The 27,643-nt window shown below is 39.3% G+C and overlaps 1 protein-coding gene across 9 annotated transcripts in view; it reads right to left on the bottom strand.

The window, feature by feature from the left end:
- The window catches only part of DISP1 (dispatched RND transporter family member 1), a 208,785-nt gene extending 181,608 nt beyond the window's left edge, over positions 1-27,177 (bottom strand). For 8 of the 9 annotated variants that reach the window (XM_066380673.1, XM_066380681.1, XM_066380714.1 and 5 more), the window contains exon 1: positions 26,960-27,177. The gene's annotated coding sequence lies outside the window, so the exon portion shown is untranslated. The remainder of the gene's footprint in view (positions 1-26,959) is intronic. The other variant, XM_066380688.1, reaches the window with a different exon arrangement.
- Positions 27,178-27,643: the final 466 nt, after the last annotated feature.

Genomic DNA, 27,643 nt, shown 5'->3' with positions numbered 1-27,643 from the left:
GACTTTACAGACACACTGTATATTAAGCCACTTACTAATTCTACTAATTCTTTAGGTCAACAAGTTTTCTGTATAGTTTTACAAGTTTCACTTTACAACATACATAACTTCTATAATATATCTTAGAATCCCAAGGTCTATCAGTCATTCCACACCTTAATCGAATTGACTTAATCGAATAATTATGGATTTGCTACCAGTTATGAGAGAAATAAAGATTTCATTTTGGGGGAAAAGGTTTAATAACAGAAGAAAGAGAAATGGGTATTTGAATGCATGAGGCACTTGTGAGATGAGACAGCATCTTATCCAGTGGAGGAAAGACTAGCAGGGAAAGGAAGAGACAGCAGGAGAGTGAGTACCAAGGACTACAGGACAAACACTAATGACTGACTCCCAATACTCTTACTCTGGCTTTTGGGAGGTAATAATTGCCATTATATCTTCAATTAAAATCAAATGCTACTACAGATCACCAATATTTATAAACTATAGGATTGTGGAATAGATGTTCTATAATTTGAAACACTGAGGTCTAAAAATATGAAGCTGCTCTACCTTATACTCAAACTATAGAAAATCATTATCACTCAAATATTAATGTCTATTTAATTGCATCTTTTAAAAAAAAGCAGTTAGAGTTTACTTAAAAAAAAGCATTCAAACTTATTTCTTTTCCTTAACGGACTCTTACAAACTTTTCTTAACTCCTTTTTCTTGCAAATGTAGACATATACAAATTTCTCAGTTTCCATTTACAACCTAGCTTACAAAATTGTGCAGAGGGGTTCTCTTCCACCTAAGTGTTCCAGAAAGACTCTAATAAGCTCTTTAAGCATCACAGAGGTCTTTTAAACTGATAACTAAACACACCAAGTCACTGAGGCAAATGCAAATTCTATCAACCTTTGGAACCCAAGTAAAATGGTTTCCAGGTCTGGTTCAGAAATAATCACACTAGAAAGTTAAAGAAGATGCTCTTTGCCTCATATCTAGTCATCTTGAGCACATACACTAAAACAGTTTGTCATTTGATTACCTGAGTCTACATCCTTAAATGCTGTCATATCTTAAGATACAATTAGCACAAAAAATGTCTTGAACTACTTTGGAGTTGGCATTTGTCGAAATATTTTGTTTTCCTCAAAAAGGAAAGTTACTTCACAACCTTGTACCTTCCACTCCCCTTTCCAATCCCGTCTTTACAGTTATATTCCCAAGGGAAACAAAAACCACACACATACACATACAAAGCAGGAGTAATAAAATTAACTGGAAGTAGCGCTGCAGTAAGTGCATCCTTTCAATTGGATGCAATGGAGTTTGTTTCTAATCCTGGTTCATCTACTTGCTGTTATCACCTGAGCAATTCACTCCACCTTTCTGGGACCAGTTTCTCAATCATAAATGATGAAAATTAGAGTAAATAAGATTAAAACTAATCCCCCAGCTCTAGAAATTTTTATGCAAAAAGGTCAGCAAGAGAGCATTAACTTATAAAAATAAAACGATAATTTTTAAACTATGTAAGGCATCTTGAGTTTAAACACACACATACAACATATTAAAAAAAAACACAAAAAAGATAATAGCTTTTAAGTTTTAAAGGCTGACAAGGTTAATTAAATTATCCATTTTTTCATTCTTTTACACACGAATGAAAACATAAGTAATCCCTTAAAGACAGCAAATATAGACACTCTCTTATTTACTACTGTCTATGCAATATTTTATATACATGGTTAGTTAATATACCAAATGTGTTTTAAATACTAACTTTGATAGTTTTATGGGTCAACTTGGCTAGGTTACAGCACCCAGTTTTTTAAATCAAACATTGACCTCAGTGTTGCAGTCAAGGTACTTTGTAGATGTGGTTAATAAATACAATAAGTTGACTTTAGTAAAGGAGGTTATCTTCAATTGCGTATGTGGGACTCACTTAAAATGAACTGTAGACCGTGAAAACAAAAACCTGTGTTTCCCTAAGAAGGAATTCCGCCTCCAGACTGCAGCATAAACTCCTACCTGACCTTCCAAGCGTGCTGACCTGCCCTACAAATTTTGGGCTAGCCAATCTCCACAATTTCATGAGCCAAGTTCTTAAAATAGATCTCTTTTTAAACACACACACAAATGACAATGGTTCTTTTTCTCTGGAGAACACTGATACTCTAACACACTGAGAGGTTCAAACTGGTATTTTCTTTTTTAAGGATTAACAGATGTCTGTTTCTTGTAACCTCTCTAAAGTATTAAAGTATTTTAAATAAGTGCTCAGAAGGTTATTTTGTAAGTTAGTGTTTATTAGACAATGCCAACAAATTAGCAATGCCATCATCTCACTTTTAGATTTCAGAAGATTCTGAGATTCAACATTTTTTATTCATGACTTTCAAAGTATTTCATAACTACCAGTTAGTATGATATCACTATGGGAGTGTTATGCTATCAGCCCAATTTTAAAGAATGAGGAACCAGACACACAAAATCAATATAGACTTTACACCTTTGTACTACTTTACTTAGTGACATCTGAAGAATCAATCTGAGAACTCTCCAGCTCTAAGTTTTATCAATGATCTATCAACTGGTTAGTCTTCAGCGCTACACTGACATAGAAAAGATTTTAGAATCGTTGTATACACAGAAAACTAAGGACATAAGAATCATATATTTAGGAACATCAGCTCACACTCTGCTTCCATTCAAAAAGTACTACTGATACCAGGTACCTGTAAACACTTTCTGTAAAGGGCCAGTAGTGTCTAGGCTTTGCAGGATGTGAGGTCTTCACAGCAACTACCCAACTCTGACACTGTAGCCCCAGCAGCCAATAACGATATATAAAGGAATTAATGTAGCTGTGTTCTAATAAAACTGTATTTACTAAAACAGGCCGAATTTGGACTGTGGGTTGTAGTCTGCTGACCCCTGACTTATACTCATGAAATCACAGAGCTGGAAAAGCCCCTCTAGGTCACATGGTATAATCTCCCACTCAATGCCCAGATACCTATAATAATATCCCTGACAAACAGATATTTGGTATCTGTTTAAGACCAGTGAGCATTCTGTTCAGAACAGGTTCCATAATTGGACTCTTCTCCAAGCTAGAGAGTGTTTCTAAATGAAGGACACCAAGCTGCTCATAGGATATGTCCCCATTGTATGGGACTTTCCACAACTCTGTGGGTTGTTTAGAAACCCTGGTTCTCAAACACTAAATGCTAACTACAAAAACACACCCATCACTGTACAACCACAAACTTCGTAACTGCTCTGGGATGGGGGTGTTGGTCATGAAGACCCACTGAACTATCTCAGAGATAAAATGTGTAGCCACGCCCCCTTCCGCCTATGGCAGACATGGCTAATCAATCATAACACTCTTTTCTACTGAGGATGGCCTTTATCTCAGAATGCTTAACATGATGCTCAAGACAATCACCAAATTTTCCCAACGCAAGATGGTACCTAACTTTTCTCAGAATTTTACAAAGTCATTCACCATTTTAGAAAATCACCAGAAAAAAGCAATATAATTCAGTGTATATACAACTTACCTGCTTAAGTCTGCATTTGTAGGTGTCTCACCGACAGTCATTCTAAACACAGGTACAAGAAGTTGACCATTTGTTATGTGCAGATCACACACTTATTTAAAAATTATTATAAATGACTTGGTTTTTATTTCTCCTTTATATTGTACTGAAAATTTTATGTTCATTTTTTTGCAATCAGGTTTATAAGTTTCAGTATATCTATGAATTCATTTCAGGATTGTACAGGAGGAATAATAAAATATTGTTATAAAAATAGTGTTGGAGCTAACAGGCTAAGAACCACTGGTTTAAACAAATCACACCTTTCTGGCCAAATTTCCCTAATACAGACAACAATCCTGGCCATTTTTAAAACAAATGTAATGTATTTCAAGGGTTTGAACACAACTTGAACTGGCTATCTGAAGGCATTATACAGATAAATACTAGATCTCACAATGTAGATTCAGTTTCCATATCTCCTTTCCTCTGTTGTATAAAATATACAAGAAATGACTGTGAACACCAAGTCTTTGAGAGCTCTAAGTCCTTCTGCACATTGTATCTGTCTCTGCAATTACTTGTCCCTCCTGAGAAGGGACCTGGCAGTGATGAACAGTGTTACCGAGTGAGGTAACTAAGCACCAGACACAAATATTCCATCCTGAGTGATTCCATTTTCCACATGAATTATGTTATTGAGATCTGTCCCCTGCTTTATACAGAGCAGGTTCTAGAAGAGCATCCAAAAGAACAGTGTCCAATAGAACATTCCAAGAGGGCAGAAATGTTTGCTAGCTTCACTGTCTTGATGTGGTAGTCACTACCATGTGTGGCACTGAAGCATCTGAAATGTGGCTTGATGTGACTGAAGAACTGAATTTTTTTATTTCATTTTAATTAAAAGAGCCACACAGGAATTGCACCTACTGCACTAGATAGCACAGCTGTAGACTATCAGAGTGGAATAGGGTCCTGGGGGCCATAATTTAGCCATTCTCGGTCTAGGAAAAGGACTTCCCACAGATTGGAACTATGAAGCAGCTGCTGAGAGAAGGGCTGTTGCCAAAAACAATGGGGAAATAGAGAAATAAGAACACTGATGGAATCCAGCCCCCTTTCCATAGGAAGTTGCTGAGACTGAGAGGTCAACACCTCATCCAATCAAAGCCCATTAGCAGCAAAACTATTTCTAGAACCAGGTTTCTTGACACTCGATTTAGGGCTCTTTCTACGAGTACGTTGCTAGCTGATTGAAAACCCAATTATTGCATGTCTAATTTCCCATTCACTACATAATAAATATAGAATTAATCTCACCAAATAATAGATTTTTTTTCTAAGCTAGACTTAGCTATAAACAATATTAACTTTAAAAATATGAACATATCCCGGCCAGGGCACATAGGAGAAGCGCCCATTTGCTTCTCCACCACCCCTCCTTCCTCTCTGTCTCTCTCTTCCCCTCCCGCAGCCAAGGCTCCATTGGAGCAAAGATGGCCCAGGCGCTGGGGATGGCTCCTTGGCCTCTGCCCCAGGCACTAGAGTGGCTCTGGTCGCGGCAGAGCAACGCCCTGGAGGGGCAGAGCATCGCCCCCTGGTGGGCAGAGCGTTGCCCCTGGTGGGCGTGCCGGGTGGATCCCGGTTGAGCGCATGCAGGAGTCTGTCTGACTGTCTCTCCCCGTTTCCAGCTTCAGAAAAATACAATAAAAAAAAATATGAACATAGGTCGGCCCTGGCCGGTTGGCTCAGTGGTAGAGCGTCAGTCTGGCGTGCAGGAGTCCCGGGTTCAATTCCCAGCTAGGGCACACAGGAGAAGTGCCCATCTGCTTCTCCACCCCTCCCCCTCTCCTTCCTCTCTGTCTCCCTCTTCCCCTCCCGCAGCCAAGGCTCCATTGGAGCAAAGTTGGTCTGAGCGCTGGGGATGGCTCCATGGCCTCTGCCCTCAGGCGCTAGAATGGCCCTGGTTGCAACAGAGCAATGCCCCAGATGGGCAGAGCATCGCCCCCTGGTGGGCATGCTGGGTGGATCCCGGTCAGGTGCATGCCGGAGTCTGTCTGACTGCCTCCCTGTTCCAACTTCAGAAAAATACCAAAAAAAAAAAAAAAAAAATGAATATAGGGTTGGGAAAGATGGCGATGGAGTAGGCAGACATACCAACTTCCATCTCCCAGAACCAAAGTAGATTACAACTTAATTTTAAGAACCATCATCTGGAAAAACCAACTTTGGACTAAACTAAGAGGACTCTTTAACCAAGGAACACCAAAGAAGCCACACTGAGACTGGTAGGAAAAGCGGAAACACGAAGAGGGCTGCCCAGCTCCCCGGAGCGAATGGCAGCCAGGAGAGACTTGCGTGGTGGGAAGTGAGTTTAGCAGAGAGGGGAGGGTCCTGAGTCCCAGGAACAAAGCCCCAGCCTGTAGCCCCAGAGCCTAGAAGAGGCGTATGGACAGTATTTAGCTGCAAAACAAGTCAGGATACTGTTCGTGAGAAAGAGACAGATTTCTCAGACCCAGTATTCTTCTTAAAAGGACCGCACAGAAAACCTCTCACAACCACCCACCCGGGGCTCCCAAGACAGGAGAGAGGAGAGGACTGGAGCAGCAGGAAGAGAGTGTAATCTAGGAGGCACAGGGAGAAAAATTTTGAGGGACAGCCATGCTAACCCTGGGCTGAGTCACTAACCAATTCTGAAGTGAATATTTCCCCTGGAAACAGCAATACCAGCAAAGGGAAGCAGGACACCAGCCAAACAAGCTCTCCTGCAGCACTCAGAGCAGAGCCACTTAGAAGAATGGAGCTTTTGGGACTACAGTATTGAGTGTTAGGGTCTGAGCTGCAGCACCCCCACCCACATGGCTGAGGGCTCACCAGAGGGCGGGCAGTGGGGGGAGACACAGAAGTGTGGTTTCCTTGGCAAGGGCAGAAGCCGACTGGCCATGACTGAGGCCCAGGTCTGAGCTCAGTCTCGCCTGGCAGGGGCAGAGGGGATGTGTGAAAGTGGTCAGGCCCAGCTGCAGGCCACCTGCAACCCCACCTGTGGGGGAAGGGCGGGAGCCCCACCGCTAAGCAAGGACACATGGGCGGGCAGCCTCCCCAAGCCTGCGGAACCAAGGCTTACGGACCAACGCAGGAGCCAGTTCCTCCCGCAGGGGCGGGGTGAAAGCCCGGAAACAGGTGGACACTGGCAGCTGAGCAAAGGTGCTCACCCCTGTCTGTGGTGCCGAGGGTTGCGGCCCCTGGGTGCAGCACATAACCCCACACGCAGGGGCAAGGCAAAGACCAAAGTCGGCAAGGCTTGTAGACCCAGGCATGTGATCATAATTCCTCCTGTGGAGGAGAGGCGGAAACCGCAGTGACAGCCCAGTGGGCTGGCACAGGCAACGCCCATACCCCAATGCCCTAGGTAGCAGTGGCAGAGGGAGTGGTGGGCCTGCAGATAGACCACACCTAGGGAACACAAAGGCCACACCCATTGGATTCCAGTGGCCAAAGCCTCCTTATACACAGACAAAATGGGAAGACAGAGAAATCCCCAGAAAAAGGACCTGAATGAGTCAGATATACCCAAATTACCGGATGCAGAGTTTAAAATAACGATTGTTAGGATGCTGAAAGATCTTAGAACAACAATAGATGGTTATTATGAACACCTAAATAAAGACATAGCATATATAAAAAAGGACATTGAAATAATAAAAAAGAATCAGTCAGAAATGGCAAATACAATATCTGAAATAAAGACCACAATGGAAGGAATTAAAAGCAGGATGGATGAAGCTGAGGATCGAATCAGTGAGTTAGAGGACAAGATAAACGAAGGCACAGAAGCAGAGCAGAAAAAAAAAGAGAGACTCAAAAAGTCTGAGGAAACTCTAAGAGAGCTCTGTGACAACAAGAAGAGAAATAACAGTGCATCATAGGGGTTCCTGAAGAAGAAGAGAAAAAACAAGGGATAGAGACTTTGTTTAATTATATCATAGCTGAAAACTTCCCTAAATTAATGCAGGAAAAACTCTCACAAGTTCAAGAGCACAGAGAACTCCATTAAAGAGAAACCCAAAGAAATCTACACCAAGACACATCATAATTAAAATACCAAAGTTAAGTAATAAAGAGAAAATATTAAAAGCTGCTAGAGAAAAAAAAGGCTATCACCTACAAAGGAGCCCCCATAAAAATAACACCTGACTTCTTAACAGAAACACTTGAGTCCAGAAGAAAATGGCAAGAAATATTCAAAGTAATGCAGAACAAGAGCCTACAACCAACACTACTTTATCCAGCAAGGCTATTGTTTAAAATTGAAGGAGAAATAAATAGCTTCCTAGACAAAAAAAAAAAAACTCAAGGAATTCATTACAACCAAACCAATGTTGCAAGAAATGCTAAGGGCCTGTTATAAACAGATCAAAGAAGAAAAAGAATATAGCAAAAGAGGAATACAGCTTTAAAGATTAAAATGGTAATAAACAACTACATATCGATAATAACCTTAAATGTAAATGGACTACATGATCTGATCAAAAGACATAGGGTAGCTGCGTGGAAAAGAAAACAGGACCCATACATATGCTGTCTACAAGAGACATACCTTAAAACGAAAGATGCACATAGACTGAAGGTAAAAGGATTGAATAAAATATTTCATGGAAATGAAAAAAAAGCTGGGGTAGCAATACTTATATCAGACAAAATGGACTTTAAAACAAAGACTATATAGCAGGAACCCCCAAACTACGGCCCGCGGGCCACATGCAGTCCCCTGAGGCCATTTATCTGGCCCCCACCACACTTCAGGAAGGGGCACCTCTTTCACTGGTGGTCAGTGAGAGGAGCAGTGTATGTGGAAGCCCTCCAATGGTCTGAGGGACAGTGAACTGGCCCCCTGTGTAAAAAGTTTGAGGACCCCTGCTATATAGTAAGAGATAAAGAAGGTAACTACATAATGATAAAGGGAGCAATCCAACAGGAAGATATAACCATTATAAATATCTATGCACCAAATACAGGAGCACCTAAATATATAAAGCAGACTTTGATGGATATAAAGGGCGAGATCTACAGCAATACTTATAATAGAAGGGGATTTCAATACCCCACTAACATCACTAGATAGATCCTCAAGAAAGAAAATTAACAAAGAAACAGCAGACTTAAAGGACACACTAGATCAACTTGATTTAATAGATATCTCCAGAACCTTTCACCCTAAAGCAGCAGAATATACATTCTTTTGAAGTGCTCATGGTACATTCTCTAGGATAGACCACATGTTAGGGCACAAAAGCGGGCTCAACAAATTTAAGAAGATTGAAATCACATCAAGCATTTTCTCTGATCACAATGGCATGAAACTAGAAATCAACCACAACAGAAAAACTGAAAAATACTCAAACACTTGGAAACTAAATAGCATGTTATTAAATAACGAATGGGTTAACAATAAGATCAAAGAAAAAATAAAAAAAAATTCCTAGAAACAAATGATACATCAACTCAAAATTTATGGGACACGGCAAAAGCAGTCCTGAGAGGGAAGTTCATAGCATTACAGGCATACCTTAAGAAACTAGAAAAAGCTCAAATAAACAACTTGACCCTGCATCTAAAAGTACTAGAAAAAGTACAGCAAGGAAAGCCCAGAGGTAGTAGAAGGAAGGAAATAATAAAGATCAGAGCAGAAATAAATGACATAGAGGCTAAAGAAACAATACAGAGGATCAATGAAACCAGGAGCTGGTACTCTGAAAAGGTAAACAAGATCGATGAACCTTTAACCAGACTCACCAAGAAAAAAAGAGAGAAGACTCAAATAAATAAAATTAGAAAAGAGAGTGGAGAAATAACAACTGACACAACAGAAATACAAAATATTGTAAGAAAATGCTATGAAGAACTGTATGCCAAAAAATTAGACAACCTAGATGAAATGGACAAATTCCTTGAAATATATAATCTTCCAAAAATTAATCTGGAAGAATCAGAAAACCTAAACAGACCAATTACAACAAATGAGATCGAAACAGTTATCAAACTCCCAACAAAGAAAAGTCCTGGGCCTGATGGCTTCTCAAGTGAATTCTACCAAATATTCAAAGAAGAACTAACTCCTATCCTTCTCAAGCTATTTCAAAAAATTCAAGAGGAAGGAAGACTTCCAAACTCCTTTTATGAGGCGAGCATAATTCTGATTCCAAAACCAGGCAAAGACAACACAAAAAAAGAAAATTATAGGCCAATATCCCTGATAAACTTAGATGCAAAAATCCTCAACAAAATATTAGCAAACCGGATCCAGCAATATATGGAAAAAATCATACACCATGATCAAGTAGGATTTATTCTTGGGAGGCAAGGCTGGTACAATATTTGCAAATCAATCAATGTGATTCATCACATAAACAAAAGAAAGAAGAAAAACCACATGATAATTTCAATAGATGCAGAAAAAGCATTTGATAAAGTCCAGCACCCATTCATGATCAAAACTCTCAGCAAAGTGGGAATACAGGGAACATACCTCAACATGATAAAGGCCATCTATGAGAAACCCACAGCCAACATCATACTCAATGGGCAAAAATTAAAAGCAATACCCTTAAGATCAGGAACAAGGCAGGGGTGCCCCCTTTCACCACTCTTATTCAACATAGTTCTGGAGGTCCTAGCCACAGCAATCAGACAAGAAGAAATAAAAGGCATCCAAATTGGAAAAGAAGAAGTAAAACTATCATTATTTGCAGATGATATGATATTGTACATAGAAAACCCTATAGTCTCAGTCAGAAAACTACTGGACTTGATAAATGAATTCAGCAAGGTGGCAGGATATAAAATTAATACTCAGATATCAGAGGCATTTTTATACATCAATAATGAACTGTCAGAAAGAGACGTTAAGAAAACAATCCCTTCACTATTGCAACCAAAAAAATAAAGTACCTAGGAGTAAATTTAACCAAGGAGATTAAAGACTTGTACTTGGAAAATTATAAAACACTGATAAAAGAAATCAAGGAAGATTCAAACAAGTGGAAGCATATACTGTGCCCATGGTTAGGAAGAATAAACATCATTAAAATGTCTATATTACCCAAAGCAATCTATAAATTCAATGCAATACCAATTAAAATACCAATGACATACTTCAAATATATAGAAAAAATATTCCAAAAACATTTATGGAACCAAAAAAGAACATGAATAGCCTCAGCAATCTTGAAAAGGAAGAATAAAATGGGAGGTATCACACTTCCTGATATCAAGTTATATTACAAGAGTGACATCACGGAAATGGCGCCGTGAGTAGCGCGTCCGACAGATCTCCCCAAAATCTCAACAAATTTATCAACTAGAAACAGAAAAAGTTATCCTCGGAGCATTCCGGAGTTCCACACATACTGAAAGCGAAAGGACTGTTATCACTTGAATCTGAGAGACAGGTTGGAGCTGAGGGTGTGGAAGAAGCTAACTACCACACGGACGTTCATTCAAGCCGAGGAGGGAGTACGCCTGTGGTGAGTCAACCCACACGTGCAAATGTCTGCCCACACTCGGGGAGAAGCAGCCTGAGCGCTGCGAGCAGCCCCCGGCATGCCATGAGAAACCGCGCCCCGTGCCGCGGTCCGGTAGCAGAGCGAGCTCCCTTGCACCGCGAGCGTCCCCAGCGGCCCCGCGCATTGCGAGTGAGAGTCCCCAGCCACCGGCATGCCCAAAGCACCCCATTCGCTCGCATGCCCTGAACATCCCACTCGCCCACACGCCCAGAGCACCCCACTCGCCTGCACACCCAGAGTGCCCCATTCTCCCCCGTGCCCAGTGCACCCCAGCCACCAGCAGCAAGGCAAGTGGGAAGGACGCCAAAGCTATCTTCCCTACTCCGGAGATTCTCTCCGTGGGCGGGGCACCTCACCCAGCCATTCAAGCTAACAATCAAGCGTTGGGGGAGGGGCACGGGCAGCTTGAAATACTTTCTGGAGCACAGCTGCAGATCCAATCACTGAAATTAGCTTAACCCACAAAATCTGTGCACCCACGGGGCTCTAATTGATAACATCTCTCTCAGTTCAGTGATCCAAGACAAGAGGCGTGATATTTTTTAGTGCCTCTCGCTAAAGGGGTGGGGGCAACTTCTGATTGACAGAGCCTTCATATTCAGGGATATACGCTAACAAGAGGGACTTGGCAGATGTTAAGATCTATACAGCAAGCAGCGACTAGTGCCTCTTCTTCCCAGCCAAAACAGGCTACAAAGTGTGGAAAGCTTGGGTTGAGTGGTCCAACTGAATGCTAGGCGCTGAACAGTCACATTGACAACAATTGACTCCCAGCCCTGCCTGATTACGCTGGAGGCTCTGACTGCCAGAGCCTTGCGCTGAGTGGGGATAGAGTGGGGATTTCCCAGCTCTTTGAGCCTCTTACTCCCCAGGCAGAAGCAATGGCAGCCTTATAGCTGGATCACCAGGCTGCCAATTTAGGAAGGGGAGACTAGGAGAGAGACTCTGGGAAAGCAAACTCTCTCATTGTTGGACCCTGCAAACGCCAACAAGCCTTGACTACCAACGAGACTAAAGCCAATTATATGACATTGCCATAGAATCCCATCAACTGCAAATCCCTACCCAAGCGTGACACAGGGGCAGAGCCTGGGGTACAGAGTCACCGACAAGGAAGAGGGAGAGAAAAGAAAAAGGAAGAAGTTAACCTCTCAAAATCAAGAAAAATCCACAGACTTTATAACTTGTTCCACTATTTTTTCTTTGTTGTTGTTTGTTTCTTCTATTTTATTGCCTTTATTATTATTACTTCTATTCCCTCCACCTCGGTCCTTTCATTCTCTGCCCATCTTATGCTTCCCTTTTCTTGAACTACTCTACCCATGAGTGTTACATTTTATTTCTTTTCTTCATCCTTACTCTCCTTTAGGGTTACACTCCAAAACCCTTAACTCTCAATCTCTCCCCTTTTGTTTTTTTTTTCTTTTCCTTCTTTTCTTCCTTCATTTTACTCTTTTTCATATTTTTTCCTTTCTATTCATTTCTTCTTTTCTCCTTTTACCTTTCCTCCCATTCAATCCTCAACCACAAACAAATTATTTAATTGGGACTCAAGTTTTTTTTGGTTTTATTTATTTATTTATTTATTTTGCTATTGTTTTTTATTTTCTTTTGTTTGTTTGTTTTTGTGACATTTTGGGTACATTTTACTTTGCTTTTTAACTCATTAGCATTCCTCCCAACCCAAGGTCTCCATTGTATTTAGTCTTTGCTCCACTTAATACAACAGATTTTTACTTATTATTTTTATTTTTCTTCTTCTCTAATTATTATTTTTTTCTCTCTTTTTCTGTTTCCCTCATATCACTCTCATTATATCTCTTAGTCGACCATCACTTACAAGCAAATTATTTTATACTTGTCTAAGATTTTCTCCTTTTTTTTGCATTTAGTAGGTCCCTACTCCCTTTTTTGTCCCTTAAACTCTTCACCCCAAATCAGGCCCTCTGTTATAGGCAGTTTTTGTTCCATTTACCATAATATAATTCACAGGTCATCACGATATTTCCCTAAGGAGAGGAGAGGTGGGGAAAAGAAGAAAGAAAAAAGGGGGAAATAATAAATTATTACTGTTTTCTTTTGTGGGGTGTTTTTCTTTTTTCCTTTTTTTTTTCTTTTTTTTTTTTTACTTTTTATTCTTTATTAATTCTAATTAGTGCTATCAACAAGACCACCCTCAGATGCCAATAAGAAAAAGGAAATCGAATATTATGGATACAAAAGATAGAGAGGTAACACAAATAGATGTGGAAAAACCTATGGAGAAAAGATTTATCATATTGGAAACCTTGGAACTCAATGACAGAGAATTTAAAATAGAAATCCTAAAAATACTCAAGAGATATACAAGAAAACACAGAAAGGCAATTTAGGGAGCTCAGAAAACAACTCAACGATCACAAAGAATATATTACCAAGGAAATTGAAACTATAAAAACAAATCAAACAGAAATGAAAAACTCAATTCACGAGCTGAAAAACGAGGTAACAAGCTTAGCTAATAGAACAGCCCAGATAGAAGATAGGATTAGTGAAAAAGAAGACAAGCAACTTGAGGCACAACAGAGAGAAGAAGAAAGAGACTCAAAAATAATAAAAAACGAGAAAGCCCTACAGGAATTGTCTGACTCCATCAGAAAGAATAACATAAGAATAATAGGTATATCAGAGGGAGGAGAGAAAGAAAATGGAATGGAGAATATACTCAAACAAATAAAAAACGAGAACTTCCCAAGCCTGTGGAAAGAACTAAAGCCTCAAATTCAAGAAGCAAACAGAACACCAAGTTTTCATAACCCAAACAAACCCACGCCAAGGCACATCATAATGAAGATGACACAAACCAATGACAAAGAAAAAATTCTCAAGGCAGCCAGGGAAAAGAAGAGTACAGCATATAAAGGAAGGCCTATTAGATTATCATCAGATTTCTCAGCAGAAACTCTACAAGCTAGAAGAGAGTGGACCCCAATATTTAAAGCCCTGAAAGAGAGGAACTTTCAGCCACGAATATTATACCCATCAAAGCTATCCTTCAATTACAAAGGAGATATAAAAACATTCACAAATACAGAAAAGATGAGAGAATTTATCATCAGAAAGCCCCCACTCCAGGAAATACTAAAGGGGGTTTTCCAACCAGATTCAAAGAACAAAACAAAACAAAACCACAAGTAACAGCTCCACCAAGAACACAATAAAACCAAATTTATACTGTGACAACAAAAGAAAAAAAGGGGGGGAGAGGATGGAGATTAACAGTAGCAAAGGACGATGAAGCGCAGAAATACTCATAAGATAGGTACTACAATGAATATGGTAGGTACCCTTTTCATTACTTAATGGTAACCACCCTTGAAAAAACCACCACAAAAACACTTGACTTAAAAAAGCTAGCAACAGAGGAAAGAAGTATGGAATACAAACAAACAAAAACAAATGATAGAAAAACAAAAGAGAAGAATCAAACAAGATACAAAACTAACAGAAAGCAATTTATAAAATGGCAATAGGGAACCCACAAGTGTCAATAATTGCACTAAATGTAAATGGATTAAACTTACCAATAAAAAGACACAGAGTAGCCGAATGGATTAAAAAAGAAAATCCAACTGTATGCTGCCTACAAGAAACACATCTAAGCAACAAGGATAAAAACAAATTCAGAGTGAAAGGCTGGAAAACAATACTCCAAGCAAACAACACCCAAAAAAAAGCAGGTGTAGCAATACTCATATCTAATAATGCTGACTACAAGACAGAAAAAGTACTCAAAGACAAAAATGGTCATTTCATAATGATTAAGGGGACACTAAATCAAGAAGACATAACAATCCTTAATATATATGCACCAAACCAAGGAGCACCAAAATATATAAGACAGCTACTATTGACCTTAAAACAAAAACTGACAAAAATACAATCATACTTGGAGACCTCAATACACCACTGACGGCTCTAGATCGGTCATCCAAACAGAGAATCAATAAAGATATATTGGCCTTAAACGAAATACTAGAACACCTGTATATGATAGACATCTACAGGACACTTCATCCCAAAGTGACACAGTATACATTTTTCTCTAGTGTACATGGAACATTCTCAAGAATTGACCATATGTTGGGCCACAAAGACAATATCAGCAAATTTAGAAAAATTGAAATTGTACCAAGCATATTCTCTGATCATAAAGCCTTGAAACTGGAATTCAACTGCAAAAAAGAGGGGGAAAAACCCATAAAAATGTGGAAACTAAACAACATACTTCTAAAAAATGAATGGATCAAAGAAGAAATAAGCGCAGAGATCAAAAGATATATACAGACAAATGAAAATGACAATACGACATATCAGAATCTCTGGGATGCAGCAAAAGCAGTAATAAGAGGAAAGTTCATATCACTTCAGGCCTATATGAACAAACAAGAGAGAGCCCAAGTTAACCACTTAACTTCACACCTTAAGGAACTAGAAAAAGAAGAACAAAGACAACCCAAAACCAGCCGAAGAAAGGAGATAATAAAAATCAGAGCAGAAATAAATGAAATAGAAAAGAGAAAAACTATAGAAAAAATCAATAAAACAAGGAGCTGGTTCTTTAAAAAGATCAACAAAATTGACAAACCCTTGGCAAGACTCACCAAGGAAAAAAGGCACAGGACTCAAATAAATAAAATCCAAAATGAGAGAGAAGAAATCACCACAGACATCATAGATATACAAAGAATTATTGTAGAATGCTATGAAAAACTATATGCCACCAAATACAACAATCTAGAAGAAATGGATTAATTCCTAGAACAATACAACCTTCCTAGACTGAGTCATGAAAAAGCAGAAAGCCTAAACAGACCAATCAGCAGGGAGGAAATAGAAAAAACCATTAAAAACCTCCCCAAAAATAAAAGTCCAGGCCCAGATGGTTATACTAGTGAATTCTATCAAACATTCAAAGAAGACTTGGTTCCTATTCTACTCAAAGTCTTCCAAAAAATTGAAGAAGCAATACTTCCAAACACATTTTATGAAGCCAACATAACCCTCATACCGAAACCTGGCAAGGATGGCACAAAGAAAGAAAACTACAGACCAATATCTCTAATGAATACAGATGCTAAAATACTAAACAAAATACTGGCAAATCGAATACAACAACATATTAAAAAAATAATACATCATGATCAAGTGGGATTCATCCCAGAATCTCAAGGATGGTTCAACATATGTAAAACGGTTAATGTCATACACCATATCAACAAAACAAAGAACAAAAACCACATGATCTTATCAATAGATGCAGAAAAGGCTTTTGATAAAATACAACACAATTTTATGTTTAAGACTCTCAACAAAATGGGTATAGAAGGAAAATATCTCAACATGATAAAGGCCATATATGATAAACCATCAGTCAACATCATATTAAATGGCATAAAACTGAGAACTTTCCACTTTAAATCAGGAACAAGACAGGGTTGTCCACTCTCTCCACTCTTATTTAACGTGGTGCTAGAAGTTCTGGCCAGAGCAATCAGACAAAACAAAGAAATAAAAGGCATCCATATCGGAAAAGAAGAAGTAAAGGTATCACTTTTTGCAGATGATATGTTCCTATACATCGAAAATCCGAAGGACTCCACAAAAAGATTACTAGAAACAATAAACCAATACAGTAAGGTCGCAGGATACAAAATTAACATACAAAAGTCCATAGCCTTTCTATATGCCAACAATGAATTATTAGAAAACGAACTCAAAAAAATAATCCCCTTCACGATTGCAACAAAAAAAATAAAATACCTAGGAATAAACATAACAAAGAATGTAAAGGCCCTATATAACAAAAACTACAAGGCATTGTTAAGAGAAATAGAAAAAGACACAATGAGATGGAAAAATATTCCTTGTTCTTGGATAGGAAGAATAATTATAATTAAAATGGCCATATTACCCAAAGCAATATATAATTTAATGCAATTCCCATCAAAATTCCTATGACATTTTTTAAAGAAATGGAACAAAAAATCATCAGATTTATATGGAACTATAAAAAACCCCGAATAGCCAAAGCAATCCTAAGGAAAAAGAATGAAGCTGGGGGCATTACAATACCTGACTTTAAACTATATTATAGGGCCACGATAATCAAAACAGCATGGTATTGGCAGAAAAATAGACACTCAGACCAATGGAACAGAATAGAAAGCCCAGAAATAAAACCACATATATATGGTCAAATAATCTTTGATAAAGGGGCCAACAACACACAATGGAGAAAAGAAAGCCTCTTCAACAAATGGTGTTGGGAAAACTGGAAAGCCACATGCAAAAGAATGAAACTCGACTACAGCTTGTCCCCGTGTACTAAAATTAATTCAAAATGGATCAAAGACCTAAACATAAGACCTGAAACAATTAAGTACATAGAAGAAGACATAGGTACTAAACTCATGGACCTGGGTTTTAAAGAACATTTTATGAACTTGACTCCAATGGCGAGAGAAGTGAAGGCAAAGATAAATGAATGGGACTACATCAGAATAAAAAGGTTTAGCTCAGCAAGAGAAACTGATATCAAAATAAACAGACAGCCAACTAAATGGGAAATGTTATTTTCAAACAACAGCTCAGATAAGGGCCTAATATCCAAAATTTACAAAGAACTCATAAAACTCAACAAAAAACAAACAATCCAATAAAAAAATGGGAAGAGGACATGAACAGACACTTCTCCCAGGAAGAAATACAAATGGCCAACAGATATATGAAAAGATGCTCAGCTTCATTAGTTATTAGAGAAATGCAAATCAAAACTACAATGAGATACCACCTCACCCTTGTTAGATTAGCTATTATCAACAAGATGGATAATAGCAAATGTTGGAGAGGCTGTGGAGAAAAGGGAACTCTCATCCACTGTTGGTGGGACTGTAAAGTAGTACAACCATTATGGAGGAAAGTATGGTGGTTCCTCAAAAAACTGCAAATAGAACTACCTTATGACCCAGCAATCCCTCTCCTGGGTATATACCCCAAAACCTCAGAAACATTGATATGTAAAGACACATGTAGCCCCATGTTCATTGCAGCACTGTTCACAGTGGCCAAGACATGGAAACAACCAAAAAGCCCTTCAATAGAAGACTGGATAAAGAAGATGTGGCACATATACACTATGGAATACTACTCAGCCATAAGAAATGATGACATCAGATCATTTACAGCAAAATGGTGGGATCTTGATAACATTATACGGAGTGAAATAAATAAATCAGAAAAAAAACAAGAACTACATGATTCCATACATTGGTGGAACATAAAAACGAGACTAAGAGACATGGACAAAAGTGTGGTGGTTACCAGAGGTGGGGGGAGGGAGGACGCAGGATGGAAGGAGGGAGAGAGTTAGGGGGAGGGGGAGGGGCACAGAGAAAACTAGATAGAGGGTGATGGAGGACAATCTGACTCTGGGTGAGGGGTATGCAACATAATTTAATGACAACATAACCTAGACATGTTTTCTTTGAATATATGTACCCTGATTTATTAATGTCATCCCATTAACATTAATAAAAATTTATTTTAAAAAAAAAGAAAATCATAAGGGAAAATATATTTACTGTATATATTGAAAAAAAATGCCTGTATAAATAAACCCATGTAGTTAAAAAAAAAAAAAGTTATATTACAAGGCCATGGTACTCAAAACAGCCTGGTACTGGCATAAAAACAGGCATTTAGATCAATGGAACAGAACAGAGAACCCAGAAATAAACTCACACTTTTATGGACAACTGATATTTGACAAAGGAGGTAAGAGCATACAATGGAGTAAAGACAGCCTCTTTAACAAATGGTGTTGGGAAAATTGGACATCTACCTGCAAAAAAATGAAACTAGACCACCAACTTACACTATTCACAAAAATAAACTCAAAATGGATAAAAGACTTAAATGTAAGCCGTGAAACCATAAGCATCTTAGAAGAAAACATAGGTAGTAAGCTCTCTGACATCTATCACAGCAATATATTTGCCGGTTTATCTCCACAGTCAAGTAAAATAAAAGACAGGATAAACAAATGGGACTATACCAAACTAAAAAGCTTTTGTACAGCTAAAGACAATAAGAACAGAATAAAAAAACAAACTACACAATGGGAGAACATATTCAACAATACGTCTGATAAGGGGTTAATAACCAAAATTTATAAAGAACTTGTAAAAATCAACACCAGGAAGACAAACAATCCAATCAAAAAATGGGCAAAAGAAATGAATAGACACTTCTCCAAAGAGGACATACAGATGGCCAATAGGCATATGTAAAAATGCTCAACATCACTAATCATTAGAGAAATGCAAATTAAAACCACAATGAGATAGATATCACCTCACACCAGTCAGAATGGCACTCATCAACAAAACATCACAGAATAAGTGCTGGTAAGGATTTGGAGAAAAGGGAACCCTCCTGCACTGCTGGTGGGAATGCAGACTGGTGCAGCCACTATGGAAAACAATATGGAGATTCCTCAAAAAATTAAAAATCGAACTGCCTTTTGACCCAGCTATCCCACTTTTAGGAAAATACCCCAAGAACACCATAGCACTGTTTCAAAAGAAGAAATGCACCCCCATGTTTATGGCAGCACTGTTCACAATATTGAAGATCTGGAAACAGCCCAACTGTCTGTCAGTGGACGAGTGGATTAAAAAGCTTTGGTACATTTATACTATGGAATACTACTCAGCCATAAGAAATGATGACATCGGATCATTTACAACAACATGGATGGAACTTGATAACATTATACTGAGTGAAATAAGTAAATCAGAAAGAACTAAGGACTATATGATTCCATACATAGGTGGGACATAAAAATGAGACTCAGAGACATGGACCAGAGGGTGGTGGTTATGGGGTGGAGGGGGATAAGAGAGAGGAGGGAAGGGGTACAAAGAAAAGCAGATAGAAGGTAATGGAAGACAATTTGACTTTGGGTGATGGGAATGCAACATAATCAAATGTCAAAATAACCTGGAGATGTTTTCTCTGAACATATGTACCCTGATTTATCAATGTCACCCCATTAAAATTAATAATTTTAAAAAAAAAAGAGGCTGCTCAACACAAAAGCTTTTGTTATTTTAAATCTTCTGCCTCTAAACCAGATTATACCACAGGGAGATAAAGAGTTGGACATTGTAACATAATTAGCAAAATTAGTAAACAGATGTACTTTTATAAACTAAAAAAATATATATATGGACATAAAGAACTAAGATTTGAACCAAAGTTTTGAAAATGTGTCTAAATAAAAATTAATGGATTGGGGTTTAAAGGTTTGACACTGGCTAAAAATGGAAATAATTTCTACATACAATCTATATCTATTTATATATAATCTATGTATAGTTATACATCTATATAATAATAATAATGGACCAAGGCCATTGGCAAGCCTAGTTTCCAAGAACATTAATTATCATTTCAACCCTGGCCAGACAGGCTGGTTGGTTAGAGCATCCTCCTGAAGTACAGAGGTTGCTGGTTCAATCCCCACTCAGGGCACATATAGGAACAGATCGATGATGTTCTTGTCTCTCTCTCCCCCCCCCCTTTAAAAACAATAAAATAAACCTTTAAAAATTATCATTTCTCTCTACAGGTCTTTTTTATTAAGCCTTTTTATAGTTCAAAGACCAAACTCCAAAGCAAAATCATAAACATAAGAAATGGCAGGTCCCAGATGTTTTCTATAAACCAAGTGTTCAAATATTCTAGATTTAAGTGGTAACATTTCATTTTGAGGGCTAGGAGAGAGGCAGGTATATTAGAACCTAATTCCATTAATTTTTTCCTACTCTTCAGAGACATGATCTAAAAGAGTGTCAAGGAACAGAAAACTCACTATAAGCTTTGGAAAGGCCTATATGTAATTCTTGGGTCTCCCATGTAATAAGAACACCAAGTCCAGAGAACTATCACTTGTCATACTTTTCTGCAGAAATCTTTGTATAAAAGAGTCTGTAGACAATGTGCCTTTACGCCCTAACAGGAGCATTAGCTACTTAGCTATGATCAATCCAAAGCCAGCCCCTACTCAACACAAACTTTAGGAGGTATTACAAATGCAGAAGACAAAGCCAAAAGGCATAGCAAATAAGCAAGTAGACAATTGAGACCAAAATGTCTCTAGAGGCTGAAATACTGAACTGCTGAAACACAGGAGTGTCAAGTCCTGTGTTTCGGTTTAAAAATCAGTTGTACAAAGACAGGACCAGACTAACAGGAGTTCCTATGAAAATTCTGGAGTCGAATCAGATTCTCTCCCAAGGTACTTTCTAGTGAGCACTCAGCGAATTGGAGCCAATAAATAACTGTTTATTTAGAAAAAAAGTTAGCAATTCATCATGAGAATGTATTTCATACGAGTGTGCGTGGTCTGTAGTAACAAAGCAAATAGGGCAAAATCTTAAAAATAGGTGAATCTAAAGAAAGAATATATGGCTGGTGACTTGTACTATTTTTATTTTTGCAACTCTACTCAATTTCTATGAAATACAGTTAGGTTTAATATTTCAGGAGTTGACACAATATTTCTTACCTGCTTGGTCATTAGTTCTTATGGGAAAGTCTGGAAGTAGACTATATATCATTTCTAGGGCCTGCCCCTCCTCCACTTAAGTTAAGACAAGTTCATTCATATAAAGTGCTGGGTCTTCTCATATTTGCGATGTTTTCATCAATCTCCATACCTGAGATAAGTGCTAAAATAAACCTCAATATTTGTTATTTTTTAAATTCACATTGCAACCCTGGGCTCAAACCTCTCTACATGATCCTAATGACCATATGAATTTTAAGAGCCTCCACCATATCATTCTCATGGAGGGGAAGGGATTTCTCTCCCTGCACCCTGCAGACAATAAGGGACTGTACCATCTGCCATCTGTCTGGTATTTAAAAAACAATAATAATACCAACTAAAAGTCTTTCTGATTTTCCTTATCACCAAGCATTCAAAATTCTAAAAAACCTAAGAGCTAAGAAACTCCTTCCAAACACTGCAGACAGCTCTGACCATGATTCCCTAATATGTCACTGGAACTGGTTAGCTTCTCTCCCCTCTGCCAAGTCTTTTATCCAGTAGCTTTTCTTTTCCTTAAAATATTAAAAACCTAGTAACAAAGACTAAGGGCAATCATTGTCTTTTCTAAAGTATTTGTAACTATGAGGTATATCATAGCATTTTCATAGAAAAGTTCATATATGATTTCATGGGATGCCTTACTCTACACAATCCTAAGTCAAGTTCATTTATATAATCCAACCAATTACAATTTAGTTTTAAAACAATTTTCAAACAACAATAATGTAAACAAGTGGCTCACAGCCATAACCACCTGCCTGGAGGCTGGATAATCAGCCAAGAGTTATGGGGCTAGACTCAGCAGGTTGGACAAGGCTGTACTAATAAGACCACAGTTATTTGGGCTGCTCTGACACCCTTAATTCCTATGAGGCCAAGGTCATCTTAGTCACTATTTGAGAAAGGTCTAACTTAGCAGAAGAAACAGGACAAAGTGATACTAAAAGAAGGGATCCAGGCCCTGGCTGGTTGGCTCAGCAGTAGAGCGTCGCCCAGCATGTAGAAGTCCTGGGTTCAATTCCCAACCAGGGTACATAGGAGGAGCAACTATCTACTTCTCCACCTCTCCCCCTTTCCTTCTCTCTCTATCTTTTTCTCTCTTTCTCCTCCTGCTGCCATGAGTCATTGGTTCAGAGCAAGTTGGCCCTGGGCACTGAGGATGGCTCCGTGGCCTCACCTTAGGTGCTAAAATAGCTCGATTGCTGAGTAACAGAGCAACGGTCCCAGAAGGGCAGAGCATTGTCCTGTAGGGGGCTTGTTGGGGTGGATCCAGGTCCAGATGCCTGCAGGAGTTTGTCTCTTTGCCTCTCTCTTTAATAATAATAATAATAATTAATAATAATAATAATAATAATAAAAGAAATGTCCACTGAGTCTCAGCCCATCTTGTTGAGGGCCATGCTTGCAAGTCAGCAGGAGATCAACACTCCACCTGGTATCTCCCTATCCAAAAGCTGTGTTCCTCAGCTATTAAGAAATTTCCCTTTCATAACAAATGACAGGAAATAACTTTCTAACAGGGTATGCAGCTAACTGAGAATGAATTGTATATTATAAAATTGATCACAAGACATTATAGAACCAAAAAAAAAAGTTCAAATTACATCATATATTACAAACTGATAAGTAAGGAAAACACAGTGTATAAGTATGCACATATGAAGAGAGTTTTGGTTATCACTGTTTTCATAGTTCTTTCAATGTACATATAGATCTTTCGCTGTAGCAGAAATGCATCTATAAGAATGACTAGTAATTTGCTGCACCGTAATAAAAAAATTTGCCACAATTGGTTAAACTATAAAATACATCTAAATCCTATGGAATAACACATAGAATTTAAAGCTAAGAAATTTATGCCACAGATAGAACAAAGAATAAAAATCCCAGAGATTATCCAGAACACAAGGCACTCAAATTTCAAACATACCATTCAGACATATAACTAGAAACTTGCCACAAAAGGCAGGGTTCTCGTGTTTCAAAGAGAAACGGGTCCTCTACCAAGAACTAGACCAAAGACCTTCATATATAGAGCTTTATCTCCCAAATACCAAGGGAGAGGAGGAAGATTACCTTTTTTTTAAACCAACATATGGAAAACTCAGAACAAACCTTATCAGAAAAACAATATTTTCTCATTGAAAGACTTAAGATTAAATTATAGAAATGAAATATATAGATATCTACATAGCAGTTAATTCAATAACTATAAAAACCAATGTCATCTTTTCATTTCCTAATTTGAACACTATTCAATATACTCATTTACATGTTAAGGCATTGTTTGTTTAGACACTGCTTTCCACTGATAAATATCAGCCATGCTACTAAACATAAGGAAATTATAAATCTCAAACTCAAACACAGATCTTTTTTCAAGAGTTTATAAGCTATAGTTAATAATATTGTACATTTGAAATTTGGAAGAAAGTAGATCTTAAGTATTTTCACCACACAAAGATAAATAAAATGGTAGCAATGTGAGGTTGTGATCTGTTAATTAGCTTGATTGTGGTGATCATTTCACAATTCATATGTATATCAAACCATCACATTCTATGCGTTAAATATATACAATTCTCATTTGTCAGTTGTACATCAAAAAGCTGGGAAAAGAAGAATTTATAAGCTAGCAAGACACCAAGACACCAGTAAATATAAAATGTTTTAGTTTATGTGAATCAGTGCAAAGTCAGGGCACCAAATCAGATCTAAAAATTACTTGTACCAATAGAGTAATTTTTAAAAATAATGAAATTTAACACTTGAAACATGAAACACCGAAAACAAGCAAAAGAATCATCAGATATCACCCTCCACCAATGACAATGTTATGGTTCCCCTAGCTGCTTTGCTCAGTTTGTGGCCAACAAACTATTCACTTACCATTTAATTAAAGCTAGGAGAGTTTTTCTTTTTTTTTTTTTTTTTGTATTTTTCTGAAGCTGGAAACGGGGAGGCAGTCAGACTCCCGCATGAGCCCGACCGGGATCTACCCGGCACGCCCACCAGGGAGTGATGCCCTGCCCATCCAGGGCTTCGCTCTGTCATGACCAGAGCCACTCTAGCGCCTGGGGCAGAGGCCAAGGAGCCATCCCCAGCGCCCTGGCCATCTTTTGCTCCAGTGGAGCCTCGGCTGCTGGAGGGGAAGAGACAGAGAGGAAGGAGAGGGGGAGGGGTGGAGAAGCAGATGGGCGCCTCTCCTGTGTGCCCTGGACGGGAATAGAACCCGGGACTTCTGCACGCCAGGCCGACGCTCTACCACTGAGCCAACCGGCCAGGGCTGGAGAGTTTTTCTTTATCACACTGAAGTGAGACACTATATGATGCTGATTAGGAAGTACATATTAATTGCATCCAATAAAACATAAATACAATGTATACAGTAACTATTTCTTATTAATTTTTTTATTGATTTTTAGAGCGAAGGGAGAGGGGGGCTGTGGAGGATTGAGAAATATCAACTCCTGGTCATTGCTTCTCATATGTGCCTTGACCCAGCAAGCCCAGGGTTTTGAACAGGTAACCTCACCATTCCAGGTTGATGCTTCATCCACTGCATCAACACAAGTAGACTATACAATAACTATTTATAATTAGCTCCACTAATGATTAAAAACAAGCCCATATATTACAGTGGTCCCCAACCTTTTTTGGGCCATGGACTGGTTTAATGTCAGAAAATATTTTCACGGACTGGTCTTTAGGGTGGGACGGATAAATGTATCACGTGACCAAGACAAGCATCGTTCAGACTTAAATATAAATAAAATGGAAATAATGTAAGTTATTTATTCTTTCTCTGCGGACCAGTACCGGTCCATGGCCCGGGGGTTGGGGACCACTGATATATTATACATTGGCCATTAAGGAAAACTAAATATGTTCATGTGTATATCAAAACAAATCTTGGGTTTCAATATTTTTTTCAAAATATTGCCAATGGCAAATACATTTATTTCCTTGTAGCAGAAATAAAAAGTAACCATAAGTTCCTAGTAATTTAGCCTGACCAGGTGGTGGTGCAGAGGACCCAGGTTTGAAGCATGGAGGTAGCTGGCTTGAGCACAGGCTCACCAGCTTGAGCGCAGGGTTGCTGGCTTCAGCGTGGGATCATTAACATGATCTAATGGTCGCTGGCTTGAACCCAAAGGTTACTAGCTTGAAGCCCCAAGGTTGCTAGCTTGAGCGCAATCAGTGGCTTGAGCAAGGGGTCACTGGCTCGCTGGAGGGCCCCTCTTCCCCCCATCAAGGCAGGTATGAGAAAGCAATCAATGAACAACTAGGGTGCCGCAAGTACCGGGTTGATGCTTCTCTTCTTTCTCCCTTCCTGTCTGTCTCTGTCTGTCTCTTTCTCTCACTTAAAAAAGAAAAGAAAAGCTCTTGTAATTTAGTAATTGACTGTACCCTAATCTAAATTGCTCTTACTGGTTAAACTCAAAAACCAAACCCAACAGGATAACGTCTAATATTTTGTGTTTGAAAGTTAGACAGGAAAACAATGAATCGTAAACGCAAACGTTGATAGCTGGCTTTCCATGTAATTATCACCATAAATCCTAATGCACTTGAAAATTCATTCCACGACAAAGGAAATAAGCCCGAACTCTGCAGGGTAGAGAAGACTCCAAAGGGAAAATTTTGGTTGGCTTGCTTGTATGAAACAACTTTAAAGAACTAGATCTGTTTAATAAATATATACATGCAGCATAAGTTGGAACCTGAGTGAGGAAGAGTTCAGGTTCCTGAGGAATGTAAAATATTTTCCTGAAATCCACATGGAGAAGCAGAAGCAGAAGCACAAGCGCAAGCGCAAGCGCGCGCGCGCACACACACACACACACACACACACACACACACACAACACACGCATGCACTGCCAGCACTAACTGAAAAGGAAGCAATAGGAGATCAGCATCCAATAGGTAGCTGATCATCTTTCTGATCCGTTAGGTCAAGATGTCCTTCTCATCAACGACCCTCAGAGGACTGACCCCTCCTCTGGAACCTTCCCTTGTAAGCCAACCTTTGCCATCACGTGCTACCCTCCCAATCAGCCAAGTCCCAGGACACTCCGCCACACGGGACGACTCTCCTCCGAGATGAATCCCTACCCAGTGTTGCCCGCAACTCCCCGTCCCCCAGCCTCTTCAGCCTTAGGGTCCCCGGTGCCTCCCTCCCTAGCTCCTTACCTCTGCCCTTAGGGCTCTCCGCAGTCCGCGATCATGGTCCCCTCCCTGAAATCGGGGGTCCCGATTCTCCTTCCACCGGTGCGGAGGATCCCGACTCTCCCGTCCCTACCCGGTCTCCCCGTCCAGCGGTGCCGGGCGCAGCAGCGGGGCGGATGAGCATCCACTGAGGACACAAGTGCCTCGAGCGCTCCGGCTCGGATCTGGACCAGAGCCGGGCTTCCGCCTCACGCCGGAAGGCTTTAGTGACTAGAACCGGAAGTCCCGCCCTGCCAGCTCCCTGCCTGCGGAACACTGAAGTCTCTCTTCTCTTTCCAGGGGATCATGCAATCGCTTGACCAGGCGTCTTGTCTGCTCACGCCGTGGAAGAGCACGGTGATTCATACCCTGACTTCCACCCTCACGATCTAGTTGAAAGTTGATGTGAAGATAGAAGCTAATCACAACCCTACGCAGTACAAGTGAAGTGATACTGCTTCATCACCTACCATGCTAGCACTCCTTTAACAAACCAAAACAGACGAAAACCCCTCAGAGCAGTGAACTGAGGCATAGAATAATTCAAACAGTCTACAGTGACAAACCCATGAGTGAACAGACAAGGGCAATGAAAACATCAAGCATTAAAGGAACTACGCAGTGCTCTTGGGAATGGTGGAGTGTAGGGAATTGGGCCGAGAAAGACTC

Source organism: Saccopteryx leptura, chromosome 1 (genome assembly GCF_036850995.1).
Source record: "Saccopteryx leptura isolate mSacLep1 chromosome 1, mSacLep1_pri_phased_curated, whole genome shotgun sequence".
NCBI classification, from domain to species: Eukaryota; Metazoa; Chordata; class Mammalia; order Chiroptera; family Emballonuridae; genus Saccopteryx; species Saccopteryx leptura.
The sequence above is the reverse complement of the archived record's forward strand: the minus strand, read 5'-3'. Positions and strand labels throughout refer to the sequence as shown.